Genomic DNA, 18,177 nt, shown 5'->3' on the forward strand with positions numbered 1-18,177 from the left:
TCAAATGCTTGCTTATTTTCTTACAGTGTTTAAAAGTTTTAAAGCAAATCATCGAGTGACGAGAAACGTGGTATATCTAAAATTGTGAGACGAAATCTCTAGACTCTAGGACTGCTTGATATAAGTTTTACAGAGCATAGATGTGTTTGGAATGAGGCTCTTAAACAGTGCAAGTGTTTGGGATAAAGGTCTTTCGAAAGAAAAGGTGTCTGGGATAAAGTCTTTAGAAAGTAGAAATGTTTGTGAAAAAGTCTCGAAAAAGTGGACGTTTGGGGGAAGGTTCTTAGAACGTAAAAGGTGTTTGGGATGAGATCTGTAAAAATAGAAGTGTTTGCTGTAAAGTCTTTAGAAAGTGGAATTTCTCTTTTGGTAATCGGTGCAAAAACTAGAAGCGTCTGGAATAGGGTCTTTTGAAAGATGAAGTATCATGGACAAGGATTTTAGAAAGTGGTATGTCTGGGACAAGTTCTTTAGAAAGTAGTAGATTCTGGGATATGGTATTCAGAAAGCAGAATTTTCCAGGACATGCTCCTTAGAAAGAGAAAGTGTCTGGGACAATGTGTTTATAAGTGGATGAGTGAGGTGCAAAGTATTATTACCAATCAGGTTGACACACAAAGTTAAGTTATTTGACTCTATGAGTATTCCTACAACAACACACGTATCCCCCGACATATATTTGCTAAGATGGAGACAATATGCAATGTAATGAGTCATTTTGTAGTTGGTTTGAACTTATGGACAGAAGGAAATAATTTAGGTAATTGTACAGAAGAAAGCAAAATTACAGGAAGGTTGATTCTAATTGTATAAATGATTCAAGTCCAGGAAGTAACAGGAGCATGTATTTTAGGTGTCAAAGGACGAGTATGCACATCTTAGAGTACAGTGGCAATTAGACAACAACAACTTCACTGAGATTGAAGACAACTTCACCGCACCTCAACGAACATTGAGACTTGATGATAATACGACATATTCTGACCTTCAATTCAGGTAAGTTAACTTTCTCATTTCTCTGATTTAGTAAAGGTGAGAAATCATTGAACAAGTCATAATACAATACATAGATATCTATCATTAAGCCTGTCTCTCTCACCATGTTTAAGGGATAAAAAAAATAAAGAGATTCCAAACATAATCAAATACATCCAGCTGGGGACATAATTAGAAAGTAGTTTTGTCTGGAAATAGACGTGCTTACACATATTGTGACGCACTTTTAGCTAATATTTTTTCCATACATGTTCGTCTTAATATCCGCGTGAGCGAGGTATCGTCAAGAACAGATGACAGAGCCTTATAGGGAAAATTCCTCACTAGGCTCCTTGCTGTGTTCCTTCTTTTGGAAACTAATATAGAACGAGAGGATTTCCAACAACACGCTTCCGCTCCCCTTGGTCGCCTTCTACGACACGCTGGGAATACTTGGCCAGTTTAATTTCTCCCCAGTCTACAGGGATGATAATCATTAATCATTATTAGTATCTTTTTCTCGATAATCCTGATTTTATCATCATTATTGTCATTATTATTTTAAAATTATTATTATTATTATCATTATTATTATTATTATTATTATTATTATTATTATTATTATTATTATTATTATTATTATTATTATTATCATTACTATTATTATTATTATTATTATTATTATTATTATCATTATTATTATTATTATTATTATTATTATTATTATTATTATTATTATTATTATTATTATTTTTATCATTAGCATTATCATCGTCATTATTGTTATTATCATTACTATTATTATCATTACTATTATCATCATTATCATTATTATCATTATTATTATTATTACTAGTATTATTATTATCATTATTATTGTATAAGTATCATTTTTATTATCATCATTATTATTACTATTATTATCATTATTATTATTATTATTATTATTATTATTTTATATTTTATTATACTTTGTCGCTGTCTCCCAACTGACTCAGTTCCCAAGCTCTCTCATCCCCAACAGACTTCAAACTTGCCCCTCTTTCCAAAACTCTTGCATTTACCTCCCTAACAACCCCATCCATAAACAAATTAAACAACCATGGAGACATCACACACCCCTGCCGCAAACCTACATTCACTGAGATCCAATCACTTTCCTCTCTTATTATTATTATTATTATTATTATTATTATTATTATTATTATTATCATTATTATTATTATTATCATTACTATTATTGTTATTATTATTTTTATTATTATTATTATTATTATTATTATTATTATTATTATTATTATTATTATTATTATCATTATATTAATCATTATCAGTATTAATTTCTCATTATGATTACCATTATTATTATTATCATTATTATTATTATTATTATTATTATTATTATTATTATTATTATTATTATTATTATTATTATTATTATCATTATTATTATTATCATCATTATCATTATTATCGTTATAGTATTGTTATCCTTATCATTATTATTAATATTAATATTGATATTATTGCTATTGATATTATTATCAATATCATTATCTTATCATTGTGCTTATTATCATTATCATTATTGATATTATTGCTATTAATATTATTATCATTACCATTATTTTTATCATCATTAGTATTGTTACTATGATTAATATTATTTTCATCAATAATGTTACTAACATTATTATCATTATTGTTATTATTATTATCATTATTATTATTATTATCATTATTATTATTATTATTATTATTATTATAGTTATTATTATTATCATTATTATTATTATTATTATTATTATTATTATTATTATCATCATTACTATTATTATCATTATTATTATTATTATTATTATTATTATTATTATTATTATTATTATTATTATCATTATTATTATGATTATTTTATTATCATTATTATTATTATTATCATTATTCATCCCTGGGGATAGAGGAGAAAGAATACTTCCCACGCATTCCTCACGTGTCGTGGAAGGCGACTAAAGGTGACGGGAGCAGGGGCCAGAAACCCTCCCCTCCTGGTATCTTAACTTTCTAAAAGGGGAAACACAAGAAGGAGTCAAGCGGGGAGTACTCATCCTCCTCGAAGGCTTAGATTAGGGTGTCTAAATGTGTGTCGATGTAACCAAGATGAGAAAAAAGGAGAGATAGGTACTATGTTTGAGGAAAGGAACCTGGATGTTTTGGCTCTGAGTGAAACGAAGCTCAAGGGTAAAGGGGTAGAGTGGTTTGGGAATGTCTTGGGAGTAAAGTCAGGGGTTAGTGAGAGGATACGAGCAAGGGAAGGAGTAGCACTACTCCTGAAACAGGAGTTGTCGGAGAATGTGGTAGAATGTAAGAAAGTAAATTTTAGATTGATATGGGTAAAACTGAAAGTTGATGGAGAGAGATGGGTGATTATTGGTGCATATGCACCTGTGCATGAGAAGAAAGATCATGAGAGGCAAGTGTTTTGGGAGCAGCTGAATGAGTGTGTTAGTGGTTTTGATGCACAAGACCGGGTTATAGTGATGGGTGATTTGAATGCAAAGGTGAGTAATGTGACAGTTGAGGGAATAATTGGTATACATGGGGTGTTCAGTGTTGTAAATGGAAATGGTGAAGAGTTTGTAGATTTATGTGCTGAAAAGGGACTGGTGATTGGGAATACCTGGTTTAGAAAGCGAGATATACATAAGTATACGTATGTAAGTAGGAGAGATGGCCAGAGAGCGTTATTGGATTACTTGTTAATTGGGAGGCGCGCGAATAAGAGACTTTTGGAAGCTAATGTGTTGAGAGGTGCAACTGGAGGGATGTCTGATCATTATCTTGTGGAGGCAAAGTTGAAGATTTGTACGTTTTGTCAGAAAAGGAGAGAGAATGTTGGAGTGAAGAGAGTGGTGAGAGTAAGTGAGCTTGCAAAGGAGACTTGTGTGAGGAAGTACCAGCAGAGACAGAACATAGAATGGAAAAATATGAGAACAAAGGAGGTAAGGGGAGTGGGGGAGGAATGGGATATATTTAGGGAAGCAGTGATGGCTTGCGCAAAAGATGCTTGTGGCTTGAGAAGCGTGGGAGGTGGATTGATTAGAAAAGGTAGTGAGTGCTGGGATGAAGAAGTAGGATTATTAGTGAAAGAGAAAAGAGAGGCATTTGGACGATTTTTGCAGAGAAAAAATGCAAATGAGAGGGAGATGTATAAAAGAAAGAGGCAAAAGGTCAAGCGAAAGGTGGAAGAGGTGACAAAGAGGGCAAATGAGAGTTGGGGTGAGAGAGTATCATTTAATTTTAGGGAGAATAAAAAGATGTTTTGGAAGGAGGTAAATAAAGTGTGTAAGACAAGGGAGCAAATGGGAATTTCAGTGAAGAGGGCTAATGGGGAGATGATAACAAGTAGTGGTTATGTGAGAAGAAGATGAGGTGAGTATTTTGAAGGTTTGTTGAATGTGTTTGATGATAAAGTGGCAGATATAGGGTGGTTTTTTCGGTGTGCAAAGTGAGAGGGTTAGGGAAAATGATTTGGTAAACAGAGAAGAGGTAGTAAAAGCTTTGCGGAAGATGAAAGCCTTCAAGGCGGCAGGTTTGGATGGTATTGCAGTGGAATTTATTAAAAAAGGGGTGACTGTAATGTTGACTGGTTGGTAAGGTTATTTAATGTATGTATGATTCATGGTGAGGTGCCTGAGGATTGGCGAATGCTTGCATAGTGCCATTGTACAAAGGCAAAGGGGATAAGAGCGAGTGCTCATATTACAGAGGTATAAGTTTATTGAACATTCCTGGGAAATTATATGGGAGGGTATTGATTGAGATGGTGAAGGCATGTACAGAGCATCAGATTGGGGAAGAGGAGTGTGGTTTCAGAAGTGGTAGAGGACGTGTGGATCAAGTGTTTGCTTTAAAGAATGTATGTGAGAAATACTTAGAAAAGTAAATGGATTTGTATGTAGCATTTACGGATGTGGAGAAGGCATATGATAGAGTTCATAGAGATGTTCTGTGGAAGGAGTTAAGAATATATGGTGTGGGAGTCAAGTTGATAGAAGCAGTGAAAAGTTTTTATCGAGGATGTAAGGCATGTGTACGTGTAGGAAGAGAGGAAAGTGATTGGTTCTCAGTGAATGTAGGTTTGCGGCAGGGGTGTGTGATGTCTCCCTGGTTGTTTAATTTGTTTATGGATGGGGTTGTTAGGGAGATGAATGCAAGAGTTTTGGGAAGAGGGGCAAGCATGCAGTGTGTTGTGGATGAGAGAGCTTGAGAAGTGAGTCAGTTGTTGTTCGCTGATGATACAGAGCTGGTGGCTGATTCATGTGAGAAACTGCAGAAGCTGGTGACTGAGTTTTTTAAAGTGTGTGAAAGAATATGAATAAGAGCAAGGTTATTAGTTACAGTAGGGTTGAGGGTCAAGTCAATTGGGAGTTAAGTTTGAATGGAGAAAAACTGGAGGAAGTAAAGTGTTTTAGATATCTGGGAGTGGATCTGCCAGCGGATGGAACCATGGAAGAGGAAGTGAATCATAGGGTGGGGGAGGGGGCGAAAATTCTGGGAGCCGTGAAGAATGTTTGGAAGTCGAGAACATTATCTCGGAATGCAAAAATGGGTATGTTTGAAGGAATAGTGATTCCAACAAAGATATATGTTTGCGAGGAGTGGCTATGGATAGAGTTGTGCGCAGGAGGGTGGATGTGCTGGAAATGAGATGCTTGAGGACAATATGTGGTGTGAGGTAGTTTCATCGAGTAGGTAATGTAAGGGTAAGAGAGATGTGTGGAAATAAAAAGAATGTGTTTGAGAGAGCAGAAGAGGGTGTTTTGAAATTGTTTGGTCACATGGAGATAATGAGCGAGGAAAGATTGACCAAGAGGATATATGTGTCAGAGGTGGAGGGAACGAGGAGAAGTGGAAGACTAAATTGGCTGTGGAAAGGTGGAGTGATAAAGATTTTGAGTTGCCGGGGCCTGAACATGCAGGAGGGTGAAAGGCGAGCAAGGAATAGAGTTAATATGAACGATGTGGTATATCGGGGTCGACGTGCTGTCAATGGATTGAACCAGGCCGTGTGAAGCGTCTGGGGTAAACCATGGAAAGTTGTGTTGGGCCTGGATGTGGAAAGGGAGCTGTGGTTTCGGTGCATTATTACATGACAGCTAGAAAATGAGTGTGAACGAATGGGGCTTTTGTTGTCTTTTCCTAGCGCTACCTCGCGCACATTAGGGGGGAGGGGGCTGTTATTCCATGTTTGGCGGGATGGTGATGGGAATAAATAAAGGGAGACAGTATGAATTCTGTACATGTGTATATATATATATGTCTGTGTGTGTATATATATGTGTACATTGAGATGTATAGGAATCTATATTTGCATGTGTGGACGTGTATGTATATACATGTGTATGTGGGTGGGTTCGGCCATTCTTTCGCCTGTTTCCTTGCGCTACCTCGCTAACGCGGGAGACAGCGACAAAGCAAAATAAAAAAAATACCATTATTATTATTATTAATATTGTTATTATTATTATTATTATTATTATTATTATTATTATTATTATTATTATTATTGTTGTTGTTGTTATCATTATTGTTATCATTATTATTATTTTTTTTTATTTTTATTATACTTTGTCGCTGTCTCCCGCGTTTGCGAGGTAGCGCAAGGAAACAGACGAAAGAAATGGCCCAACCCCCCCCCCCATACACATGTATATACATACGTCCACACACGCAAATATACATACCTACACAGCTTTCCATGGTTTACCCCAGACGCTTCACATGCCCCGATTCAATCCACTGACAGCACGTCAACCCCGGTATACCAGATCGCTCCAATTCACTCTATTCCTTGCCCTCCTTTCACCCTCCTGCATGTTCAGGCCCCGATCACACAAAATCCTTTTCACTCCATCCTTCCACCTCCAATTTGGTCTCCCTCTTCTCCTTGTTCCCTCCACCTCCGACACATATATCTTCTTGGTCAATCTCTCCTCACTCATCCTCTCCATGTGCCCAAACCACTTCAAAACACCCTCTTCTGCTCTCTCAACCACGCTCTTTTTATTACCACACATCTCTCTTACCCTTACGTTACTCACTCGATCAAACCACCTCACACCACACATTGTCCTCAAACATCTCATTTCCAGCACATCCATCCTCCTGCGCACAACTCTATCCATAGCCCACGCCTCGCAACCATACAACATTGTTGGAACCACTATTCCTTCAAACATACCCATTTTTGCTTTCCGAGATAATGTTCTCGACTTCCACACATTCTTCAAGGCCCCCAGGATTTTCGCCCCCTCCCCCACCCTATGATCCACTTCCGCTTCCATGGTTCCATCCGCTGCCAGATCCACTCCCAGATATCTAAAACACTTCACTTCCTCCAGTTTTTCTCCATTCAAACTCACCTCCCAATTGACTTGACCCACAACCCTACTGTACCTAATAACCTTGCTCTTATTCACATTTACTCTTAACTTTCTTCTTCCACACACTTTTCCAAACTCAGTCACCAGCTTCTGCAGTTTCTCACATGAATCAGCCACCAGCGCTGTATCATCAGCGAACAACAACTGACTCACTTCCCAGGCTCTCTCATCCCCAACAGACTTCATACTTGCCCCTCTTTCCAAAACTCTTGCATTTACCTCCCTAACAACCCCATCCATAAACAAATTAAACAACCATGGAGACATCACACACCCCTGCCGCAAACCTACATTCACTGAGAACCAATCACTTTCCTCTCTTCCTACACGTACACATGCCTTACATCCTCGATAAAAACTTTTCACTGCTTCTAACAACTTTCCTCCCACACCATATATTCTTAATACCTTCCACAGAGCATCTCTATCAACTCTATCATATGCCTTCTCCAGATCCATAAATGCTACATACAAATCCATTTGCTTTTCTAAGTATTTCTCACATACATTCTTCAAAGCAAACACCTGATCCACACATCCTCTACCACTTCTGAAACCACACTGCTCTTCCCCAATCTGATGCTCTGTACATGCCTTCACCCTCTCAATCAATACCCTCCCATATAATTTACCAGGAATACTCAACAAACTTATACCTCTGTAATTTGAGCACTCACTCTTATCCCCTTTGCCTTTGTACAATGGCACTATGCACGCATTCCGCCAATCCTCAGGCACCTCACCATGAGTCATACATACATTAAATAACCTTACCAACCAGTCAACAATACAGTCACCCCCTTTTTTAATAAATTCCACTGCAATACCATCCAAACCTGCTGCCTTGCCGGCTTTCATCTTCCGCAAAGCTTTCACTACCTCTTCTCTGTTTACCAAATCATTTTCCCTAACCCTCTCACTTTGCACACCACCTCGACCAAAACACCCTATATCTGCCACTCTATCATCAAACACATTCAACAAACCTTCAAAATACTCACTCCATCTCCTTCTCACATCACCACTACTTGTTTTCACCTCCCCATTTGCGCCCTTCACTGAAGTTCCCATTTGCTCCCTTGTCTTACGCACTTTATTTACCTCCTTCCAGAACATCTTTTTATTCTCCCTAAAATTTAATGAGAGTATCATTAAATTTTAGGGAGAATAAAAAGATTATTATTATTACTATCATTATTATTATTACTAATATTATCATTATTATCATCATTATTATTATCATTATTACCTTAATTATTATTATTATCATTATTGCTATCATCATTATTATCATTATTATTATCATTATTATTATTATCATTACTATTATTATTATTATTTTTATTATCATTATTATTATTATTATTATCATTATTATTATTATTATTATTATTATTATTATTATTATTATTATTATTATCATTATCATCATTATTATTATTGTTATTACTATTATCATCATCATCATTATCATTATCACTGTTATTATTATCATTATTATTATCATTATTACTATTTTTGTTATTATTATCACTATTGTTATCATTATCATTACCAGTATTATTACTATTGCTATTATCATTATTATCATCATATATTATCTTTAGTCTATCACTTCTCTTATCATTAGAAATGTTTATAAAAAGTATATGTGTGTGCGTGTGTGTGTGTGTGTGTGTGTGTGTGTGTGTGTGTGTGTGTGTGTGTGTCTGTTTGTGTGTGTGTCTGTCTGTGTGTGTGTGTATATGTGAGAGTGTGTGGGTGTGTTTGTGTATGTGCGTGTCTGTGTGTGTGTGTGTGTGTGTGTGTGTGTGTGTGTGTGTGTGTGTGTACGTGTGTGTGTATGTGGAAATGACACATGTCTCGGGTCCTTTAACATAATATAAGGCAACAGTATTTGAACATGACACATGTCAACAGTCCCTAAAAATGATACATGTCTGCAGTCTTTTAACATGGTATACGACAGCATTCTATGAACATGACACATATCAACATTCCCTGAACAGGACAGATGTTAAGAGTTCCTTTTCTTATCACTGTACGTGTCGACAGTCTCTAAACATGTTTCTTGTCAGCAGCCCTTAGTAATGAACGTAACTGAAACAGTGAATATCTGATTAACTAAGTTATGTCCTACAGACTTTTCGAGAGTAATAGAGAGGACTGGCCTATTGTGCTACTGAGTTTTGAGGAAACAGGTTTCACCGTCTCATCTGCTGAAGGGTATCTGGCCTAACCTGACCAGCTGAGCAGCAGGTTCAACATACAGGACTTCCTGACTGACGTCGGGAACAATCTGTTGAATTTCTTAGGGGGTCGGCTTGTAGGAGTTGCAGCCTGACCTCCTGAGCAACTGAAGAGATCAAACAAATTAATAAAATCCACAGAAAAATGTCTCAGTTTTTTATTACCCATGACCTGCGATGAGGAAACACAATCATGAATATCTAACATCTGGAGGATCCAGGAATCCTACACACCTGGAGGACACAGAACCACCACACACCTGGAGAACTTAGGGTTCTCATACACCTGGAGAATTCAAGCTTCCACATATCTGGATAATCAAATGCTGCCACACACCTGGAGATCCAAAACACCACACACCTTATGAATACTGAACCCACAAACACCTTGAAGATACAGGTTTAGAATCTAGGGCCACCACACACTTTGAGAATCCTGAGCCCCCTCACATGGAGGATCAACAATGCCAAGCATCTTCAGGATATAACATCCAGCACATATGGATGGGTTGGAACTCCAGTGCACCTGGAGAATCCAGAGCTTTCACACACCTTTATTATAAAGGAATCCCAAACACCTGGGTGATGAGAAAACACATGTAAATGGCATAGATCCCATACACACATGGAGGACCTTGTGCTTCTAAACACCTGTAGGGACGATGATCTCCACACCTGGAAGATCTAGCACCCAAGCAGACAAATGGATCGTCTAAGACCCATTCATGCCTGGAGATCCAGAATCCCAACACATCTAGGGGTTCTAGGGCCTCCATATACCAGAAGTGTCCATGAATCCCACACACTTGGAGGATCCAGGACCTCCCAAGCATGGAGGATAAAGAACCCCACACACCTGGAGGATCAAGATTACATAAACACATAGAAGATCCAGGATACATGCAAGGATACATGGAGGACCCCTAAAACACCTATACTTAGCTTATATGTTTTATCTAGGCGAAGATGCACTTGATACGTTGGTGATGATTGGCTAAATGAAACATGTCCAAGTAACATAGCTGTATTTCAAATGTTTATCAGATATTTTGAATAGAAACTTATTTATTCACTCCAGTTTCTCCCTCAGATACATGATAAATCAATTGGTAATGCTAATGAGTAAAAGGATTATGAAGTAATGTGTTGGTAAGTGTAGATTAGATAACAATAACCTCCCAAGTCAACGACCCAAGCTTGTTCTCGGATGCACGTTACTCCATTTGTAAATTTTCACATATTCTAACACAAGTTGGGAAAACTGCGCTAAACATGTGAAGAAACATGTAATTATCAAAAAAAATTTGAAGACCAGAATCTACTCAAAAAATAGAATGAATGAAACTCGCTGCTTGTGAAACGTTACGGGAAGGAAAAAAAAACAAAATCACCTAAAGGGAACACACTTCCAGTCACTTATCATTAAGGATAATGCTCCATATCATTCTAAAATATCAAACAAAGTTCCAACAATCGGCTACAAAAAAGTAACAACTAATTCAGTGGTTAGAGGAAACTAATATTGATCACGATCCTTCTGTTACAAAAGTTGAACTGCTCTAGATCTACAAACGTCATAAACAAAATCAAATACAGAAAATAGATGAAATATGTGAGGAATGGAGATAGAGAAAAAAAAAGCAAAATATTATAGAGACATAAAACGCTTAGTGACCGTGGCTTACAAGTCCACACACACAAATATACATACCTATACATCTCAAAGTACACATAGATATACACACACAGACATATACATATATACACATGTACACAATTCATACTGTCTGCCTTTATTTATTCCTATCGCCACCCCACCACACATGGAATAACAACCCCCACCCCCTCATGTGTGCGAGGTAGCGCTAGGAAAAGACAACAAAGGCCCCATTCGTTCACACTAAGTCTCTAGCTATCATGTAATAATGCACTGAAAACACAGCTCCCTTTCCACATCCAGACCCCACAGAACTTTCCATGGTTCACCCCAGACGTTTCACATGCCCTGGTTCAATCCATTGACAGCACGTCGACCCCGGTATACCACATCATACCAATTCACTCTATTCCGTGCACGCCTTTCATCCTCCTCCATCTTTACGCCCCGATCGCTCAAAATCTTTTTCACTCCATCTTTCCACCTCCAATTTGGTCTCCCACTTCTCCTCGAAAAAAAAAAAAAAAACGAGAGGGGAGGATTTCCAGCCTCCCGCTCACTTCCCTTTTAGTCGCCTTCTACGACACGCAGGGAATACGTGGGAAGTATTCTTTCTCCCCTATTACCAGGGATATATATACATATATATATATATATATATATATATATATATATATATATATATATATATATATATATATATATATATATATATATATATATATACTTGGGGATAGGGGAGAGAGAATATTTCCAGCGCATTCCTCACGTGTCGTAGAAGGCGACTAAAGGGGACCGGAGCGGGAGGCCAGAAACCCTCCCCTCCTCGTATTTTGACTTTCTAAAAGGGGAAACAGAAGAAGGAGTCACGAGGGGAATGCTCATCCTCCTCGAAGGCTCAGATTGGGGTGTCTAAATGTGTGTGGATGTAACCAAGATGAGAAAAAAGGAGAGATAGGTAGTATGTTTGAGGAAAAGAACCTGGATGTTTTGGCTCTGAGTGAAACGAAGCTCAAGGGTAAAGGGGAAGAGTGGTTTGGGAATGTCTTGGGAGTAAAGTCAGGGGTTAGTGAGAGGACAAGAGCAAGGGAAGGAGTAGCACTACTCCTGAAACAGGAGTTGTCGGAGTATGTGATAGAGTGTAAGAAAGTAAATTCTAGATTAATATGGGTAAAACTGAAAGTTGATGGAGAGAGATGGGTGATTATTTGTGCATATGTACCAGGGCATGAGAACAAAGATCATGAGAGGCAAGTGTATTGGGAGAAGCTGAATGAGTGTGTTAGTGGTTTTGATGCACAAGATCGGGTTATAGTGATGGGTGATTTGAATGGAAAGGTGAGTAATGTGGCAGTTGAGGAAATAATTGGTATACATTGGTGTTCAGTGTTGTAAATGGAAATGGTGAAGAGCTTGTAGATTTATGTGCTGAAAAAGGACTGGTGATTAGGAATACCTGGTTTAAAAAGCGAGATATACATAATTATACGTATGTAAGTAGGAGAGATGGCCAGAGAGCGTTGGATTACGTGTTAATTGATAGGAGCGCGAAAGAGTGGCTTTTGGATGTTAATGTGCTGAGAGGTGCAACTGGAGGGATGTCTGATCATTATCTTGTGGAGGCGAAAGTGAAGATTTCTAGGGGTTTCAGAGAAGAAGAGAGAATGTTGGGGTGAAGAGAGTGGTGAGGGTAAGTGAGCTTGGAAAAGAGACTTATGTGATGAAGTAACAGGAGAGACTGAGCACAGAATGGAAAAAGGTGAGAACAAAGGAGGTAAGGGGAGTGGGGAGGAATGGAATGTATTTAGGAAAGCAGTGATGGCTTGCGCAAAAGATGCTTGTGGCATGAGAAGCGTGGGAGGTGGGATGATTAGATAGGGTAGTGAGTGGTGGGATGAAGAAGTAAGTTTATTAGTGAAGGAGAAAAGAGAGGCATTTGGACGACTTTTGCAGGGAAAAAATGCAAATGAGTTGGAGATGTATAAAAGAAAGAGGCAAGAGGTCAGGAGAAAGGTGCAAGAGGTGAAAAAGAAGGCAAATGAGAGTTGGGGTGAGAGTATCCTTAAATTTTAGGGAAAATAAAAAGATGTTTTGGAAGGAGGTAAATAAAGTGCGTAAGACAAGGGAGCAAATGGGAACTTCAGTGAAGGGCGAAAAGGAGGAGGTGATAACAAATAGTGGTGATGTGAGAAGGAGATGGAGGGAGTATTCTGAAGGTTTGTTGAATGTGTTTGATGATAGAGTGGCAGATATAGGGTGTTTTGGTCGAGGTGGTGTGCAAAGTGAGAGGGTTAGGGAAAATGATTTGGTACACAGAGAAGAGGTAGTAAAAGCTTTGCGGAAGATGATAGCCGGCAAGGCAGCAGGTTTGGATTGTATTGCAGTGGAATTTATCAAAAAAGAGGTTGACTGTATTGTTGACTGGTTGGTAAGGTTATTCAATGTATGTATGATTCATGGTGAAATGCCTGAGGATTGGCTGAAGGCTTCCATAGTGCCATTGTAGAAAGGCAAAGGGGATAAGAGTGAGTGCTCATATTACCGAGGTATAAGTTTGTTGAGTATTCCTGGTAAATTACATGGGAGGATATTGATTGAGAGGGTGAAGGCATGTACAGAGCATCAGATTGGGGAAGAGCAGTGTGGTTTCAGAATTGGTAGAAGATGTGTGGATCAGGAGTTTGCTTTGAAGAATGTATGTGAGAAATACTTAGAAAAGCGAATGGATGTGTATGTAGCATTTATGGATCTGGAGAAGGCATATGATAGAGTTGATAGAGATGCTCTGTGGAAGGTATTAAGAATATATGGTGTGTGAGGCAAGTTGTTAGAAGCAGTGAAAAGTTCTTATCGAGGATGTAAGGCATGTGTACGTGTAGGAAGAGAAGAAAGTGATTGGTTCTCAGTGAATGTAGGTTTGCGGCAGGGGTGTGTGATGTCTCCATGGTTGTTTAATTTGTTTATGGATGGGGTTGTCAGGGAGGTGAATGCAAGTGTTTTGGAAAGGGGGGCAAGTATGAAGTCTGTTGTGGATGAGAGAGCTTGGGAAGTGAGTCAGTTGTTGCTCGCTGATGATACAGCGCTGGTGGCTGATTCATGTAAGAAACTGCAGAAGCTGGTGACTGAGTTTGGTAAAGTGTGTGAAAGAAGAAAGTTAAGAGTAAATGTGAATAAGAGCAAGGTTATTAGGTACAGTAGGTTTGAGGGTCAAGTCAATTGGGAGGTAATTTTGAATGGAGAAAAACTGGAGGAAGTAAAGTGTTTTAGATATCTGGGAGTGGATCTGGCAGCGGATGGAACCATGGAAGCGGAAGTGAATCATAGGGTGGGGGAGGAGGCGAAAATTCTGGGAGCCTTGAAGAATTTTTGGAAGTCGAGAACATTATCTCGGAAAACAAAAATGGGTATGTTTGAAGGAATAGTGGTTCCAACAATGTTGTATGGTTGCGAGGCGTGGGCTATGGATAGAGTTGTGCGCAGGAGGGTGGATGTGCTGGAAATGAGATGTTTGAGGACAATATGTGGTGTGAGGTGGTTTGATCGAGTAAGTAATGTAAGGGTAAGAGAAATGTGTGGAAATAAAAAGAGCGTGGTTGAGAGAGCAGAAGAGGGTGTTTTGAAATGGCTTGGACACGTGGAGAGAATGAACGAGGAAAGATTGACCAAGAGGATATATATGTCGGAGGTGGAGGGAACGAGGAGAAGTGGGAGACCAAATTGGAGGTGGAAAGATGGAGTGAAAAAGATTTTGAGTGATCGGGGCCTGAACATGCAGGAGGGTGAAAGGCGGTCAAGGAATAGAGTGAATTGGATCGATGTGGTATACCGGGGTTTACCTGCTGTCAGTGGATTGAATCAGGGCATGTGAAGCGTCTGGGGTAAACCATGGAAAGTTGTGTGGGGCCTGGATGTGGAAATGGAGCTGTGGTTTCGGGCATTATTGCATGACAGCTAGAGACTGAGTGTGAACGAATGAGCCCTTTGTAGTCTTTTCCTAGCCCTACCTCGCACACATGAGGGGGGAGGGGGATGGTATTCCATGTGTGGCGAGGTGGCGATGAGAATGAATAAAGGCAGACAGTGTGAATTGTGTGCATGGGTATATATGTATGTGTCTGTGTGTGTATATATATGTGTACATTGAGATGTATAGGTATGTATATTTGCGTGTGTGAACGTGTGTGTATATAAATGTGTATGGGGGTGGGTTGGGCCATTCCTTTCGTCTGTTTCCTTGCGCTACCTCGCAAACGCGGGAGACAGCGACAAAGCAAAATAAATAAATAAAGTTTGTGAAAGAAGAAAGTTAAGAGTAAATGTGAATAAGAGCAAGGTAATTAGGTACAGTAGGGTTGAGGGTCAAGTCAATTGGGAGGTAAGTTTGCTTGGAGGAAAACTGGAGGAAGTAAAGTGTTTTAGATATCTGGGAGTGGATCTGGCAGCGGATGGAACCATGGAAGCGGAAGTGGATCATAGGGTGGGGGAGGGGGCGAAAATCCTGGGTGCCTTGAAGAATGTGTAGAAGTCGAGAACATTATCTCGGAAAGCAAAAATGGGTATGTTTGAAGGAATAGTGGCTACAACAATGTTGTATGGTTGCGAGGCGTGGGCTATGGATAGAGTTGTGCGCAGGAGGATGGATGTGCTGGAAATGAGATGTTTGAGGACAATGTGTGGTGTGAGTTGGTTGGATCGAGTAAGTAACGTAAGGGTAAGAGAGATGTGTGGAAATAAAAAGAGCGTGGTTGAGAGAGTAGAAGAGGGCGTTTTGAAATGGTTTAGGCACATGGAGAGAATGAGTGAGGAAAGATTGACCAAGAGGATATATGTTTCGGAGGTGGAGGGAACGAGGAGAAGTGGGAGCCCAAATTGGAGGTGGAAAGATGGAGAGGAAACGATTTTGTGTGATCGGGGCCTGAACATGCAGGAGGGTGAAAGGAGGGCAAGGAATAGAGTGAATTGGAGCGATCTGGTATACCGGGGTTGACTTGCTGTCAGTGGATTGAATCAGGGCATGTGAAGCGTCTGGGGTAAACCATGGAAAGCTCTGTAGGTATGTATATTTGCGTGTGTGGGCGTATGTATATACATGTGTATGGGGGTGGGTTGGGCCATTTCTTTCGTCTGTTTCCTTTGCGCTACGTCGCAAACGCGGGAGACAGCGACAAAAATATATATATATATACATATATATATATATATATATATATATATATATATATATATATATATATATATATATATATATATATATATATATATATATATATATATATATATATATATGTATATATATATATGTGTGTGTGTGTGTGTGTGTATACGTTGAGATATATAGATATGTATATATGCGTGTGTGGACATGTATGTATATACATGTGTGTGTGTTGCATGACAAAAAGAGGATATAGGATTAGGATTGAATGCCGGCAACTAATATGTGGTTGAGGTGAGGGGAAAAAAATAGAGTGCTGGTTCACTGCGCCCTCGCCACTATCCTGATTGAAACTCAGGCAGCAGTATCTTCCTTGACAGTGATTGTCTGCTACACACTATTACTATAGAATAGCAGCAGTAGGTGCCACCATTTCTCCTGAATCATCCGCGTTTGTGGAGGTCTTGGATCCCCCAAGTGTGCTGTTTCCTGTATTCTCCAGGGGTGTGGGTATGTTGCATCCTTGCCGGGGCGAAGGTCCTAGAATCTCTTCGTGTGCACGGTGTCTGGAGCGGGAGGCCAGAAACCCTCCCCTCCTTGTATTTTGACTTTCTAAAACAGAAGAAGGAGTCACGAGGGGAGTGCTCATCCTCCTCGAAGGCTCAGATTAGGGTGTCTAAATGTGTGTGGATGTAACCAAGATGAGAAAAAAGGAGAGATAGGTAGTATGTTTGAGGAAAGGAACCTGGATGTTTTGGCTCTGAGTGAAACGAAGCTCAAGGGTAAAGGGGAAGAGTGGTTTGGGAATGTCTTGGGAGTAAAGTCAGGGGTTAGTGAGAGGACAAAAGCAAGGGAAGGAGTAGCACTACTCCTGAAACAGGAGTTGTGGGAGTATGTGATAGAGTGTAAGAAAGTAAATTCTAGATTAATATGGGTAAAACTGAATGTTGATGGAGAGAGATGGGTGATTATTGGTGCATATGTACCAGGGCATGAGAAGAAAGATCATGAGAGGCAAGTGTATTGGGAGCAGCTGAATGAGTGTGTTAGTGGTTTTGATGCACGAGACCGGGTTATAGTGATGGGTGATTTGAATGGAAATGTGAGTAATGTGGCAGTTGAGGGAATAATTGGTATACATTGGTGTTCAGTGTTGTAAATGGAAATGGTGAAGATCTTGTAGATTTATGTGCTGAAAAAGGACTGGTGATTAGGAATACCTGGTTTAAAAAGCGAGATATACATAATTATACGTATGTAAGTAGGATAGATGGCCAGAGAGCGTTGGATTACGTGTTAATTGATAGGAGCGCGAAAGATTGACTTTTGGATGTTAATATGCTGAGAGGTGCAACTGGAGGGATGTCTGATCATTATCTTGTGGAGGCGAAAGTGAAGATTTCTAGGGGTTTTCAGAGAAGAGAGAGAATGTTGGGGTGAAGAGAGTGGTGAGGGTAAGTGAGCTTGGAAAAGAGACTTATGTGATGAAGTAACAGGAGAGACTGAGCAGAGAATGGAAAAAGGTGAGAACAAAGGAGGTAAGGGGAGTGGGGGAGGAATGGAATGTATTTAGGAAAGCAGTGATGGCTTGCGCAAAAGATGCTTGTGGCATGAGAAGCGTGGGAGGTGGGATGATTAGATAGGGTAGTGAGTGGTGGGATGAAGAAGTAAGTTTATTAGTGAAGGAGAAAAGAGAGG

At 39.1% G+C, this 18,177-nt stretch overlaps 2 long non-coding RNA genes across 2 annotated transcripts in view; one reads left to right on the top strand and one right to left on the bottom strand.

Moving 5' to 3' along the window:
• LOC139761237 (uncharacterized) overlaps positions 1-18,177 on the bottom strand; it is a 581,791-nt gene that overhangs the window by 195,857 nt on the left and 367,757 nt on the right. The gene's annotated exons all lie outside the window — the stretch shown is intronic.
• On the top strand, positions 859-9,815 carry LOC139761232 (uncharacterized). The gene is made up of 2 exons (XR_011715482.1): positions 859-996; positions 9,561-9,815. It is a non-coding gene; the product is annotated as an uncharacterized lncRNA (long non-coding RNA).

This window comes from Panulirus ornatus, chromosome 39 (assembly GCF_036320965.1).
Source record: "Panulirus ornatus isolate Po-2019 chromosome 39, ASM3632096v1, whole genome shotgun sequence".
Lineage (NCBI taxonomy): Eukaryota > Metazoa > Arthropoda > Malacostraca > Decapoda > Palinuridae > Panulirus > Panulirus ornatus.